The sequence below is a fragment of the Etheostoma spectabile genome, chromosome 14 (assembly GCF_008692095.1).
Source record: "Etheostoma spectabile isolate EspeVRDwgs_2016 chromosome 14, UIUC_Espe_1.0, whole genome shotgun sequence".
Lineage (NCBI taxonomy): Eukaryota > Metazoa > Chordata > Actinopteri > Perciformes > Percidae > Etheostoma > Etheostoma spectabile.
In genome coordinates, this window is record NC_045746.1 from 7,141,875 (window position 1) to 7,143,866 (window position 1,992).

Here is a 1,992-nt window from a genome sequence, read left to right on the forward strand (position 1 = left end):
AGAGCTGGGCAATATATTGATACTATTTCGAGATATGAGACTAAATATCGTCTTTGATTTTGAATATCGTAATATGACAAAGTGTTGTCTTTTCCTGGTTTTAAAGGCTACATTACAGTAAAGTAATGTAATTTTCTGATCATACCAGACTAACTGTTCTGTCATTTGCCTTTACCCACTTAGTCATTGTATCTACATTACTGATGATTATTTATCAAAACTCTTAATGTGTAAATATTTTGTGAAAGCACCAATAGTCACACTACAATATCGTTGCCATATCGATATTGAGGTATTTGGTCAGAAATATTGTGATATTTGATTTTCTCCATATCGCCCAGCCCTAATGCTAAGATCTGAATTAGAACTGGGAGATGGTTTAACACACACACACACACACACACACACACACACACACACACACACACACACACACGGATGCCCACAACACACTTTAAACTAAAAAAGAAAAATATTTAAAAAATTTCAAACGCACATCAAATCACCAGACATCTTTGTAATGTTTAAATTTCAAATTCAAAAAGATGAACATCATGATTTCAACCTGAATCCAATCTGAGACTCGTGTTTCAGTGTGATTGAAGTGCCAGTTCTGTTTGGTCTAAGAAATGTGGGTTTGAAAGAACAATAATAAAAATGACCTTATGTATTTCCAAATGAAATCAGGCGAGTCATTTAGTGAAGGTTGAATCCTTTCTAATGCAGTGACGGGATGAATGGAGGGCGGCCTGTGGAGATGGAATGAATCCGGATCAGTGGTCCCTGATGTTGGGTTGGTAGACTCTCCGTCCTGCTGCCATCAGGACTAGGTCTGGTTTGCTAGATGAATGTATTTCCTCCATACACTGTAAAACAAAACTGGCTGCACTCTGTTGTCTGAACCCAGCGAAACAGCAGTCAGCGTGAACCAAACTGAATACCTTCACAATAGCGATGGGCGACTGAAGCTTCGTGAACCACTGTCTTTATTTTCTGAGCCCACTAGATGGCGCTCTCTGTTCAACAAGTGGTTGAGAATATACTGACTTTCAATGCCTTAGGCCTTTCTTTTTTAAACCAAGAGCGCCATCTAGTGAGCTCAGAAGATAAAGACACTGGTTCACGAAGCTTCATTTGGCCATCACTACTTCACAGCTTTGACACAAGCCATCCAATGAATCCATGCACACCCTGATGACCTGATCTGCAGTTGGCAGGCGTGGGCTGCTTCTTTTGTCGCCCTTGCTTTCTACTCTCTAGGGATGCTACAAATTGTTGATCAGTGAAATTAAGTATTCACTGTTTCAGAAAGCAGGTTTAATACAATCGGACTCTAACCCTGAACTCTCGAGTCTTGATTCCAGAACAGCTGATCACAGTCGGGTAGGTTAGCTCTGACTTAGACTCTTCATCGTTGGAGCTCAGATACTACCATTCACCATGGCAACAGGTAAAAAAAAGGCAGAGCCTCCATTTGAATCCGGGATGAATGGAGAGATATTAATGCATGCAAATGTAGACTAAGCACAACAAAAGAGTCAGAACGTCAATAAATTAACACTCTGAGGTCTAAGGGTATTCTCACGTCTTCTTAAATGTATCTTTTTAAGGTATTTGTAGATGTCTTTTATATCAAAATGTTCAAAACAAACTCGCTTTCTTTTTAGTGGGACCCTAATCTGTCCCAGAGCAATGTGTGAAGACATAATTAGCCGCTAAAGCTGAAACCTTAACGTTGGCTTTTTGCAATTCCTCAAATCTCTCTTGAAAAGAAACCTTAACTTCTGATGTGTTCTATGGATTCTTTCGGTGCTTGAAATGAGTTTTTCAAAGTCTTTTGGTAATATATGGTTAAAATAGTAAATAAATGTCTGAAATGAATTTGTGTAATATCGCTTTTTGAGCAGGAGTTTTGTCAAACATCGATGGGACGCGCCAGTGCGTCTTTCGTCCTCATAGGGTTAACACAGTAAAGTTTTATTCAATAATTAG

The 1,992-nt window shown here is 39.0% G+C and overlaps 1 long non-coding RNA gene across 1 annotated transcript in view; it reads right to left on the reverse strand.

Moving 5' to 3' along the window:
- Nucleotides 1-1,684: 1,684 nt before the first annotated feature.
- Nucleotides 1,685-1,992, reverse strand: part of LOC116702134 (uncharacterized) — a 3,419-nt gene continuing 3,111 nt past the window's right edge. The window contains exon 3 of the long non-coding RNA XR_004335067.1: nt 1,685-1,952. This is a non-coding gene — a long non-coding RNA (uncharacterized LOC116702134). The remainder of the gene's footprint in view (nt 1,953-1,992) is intronic.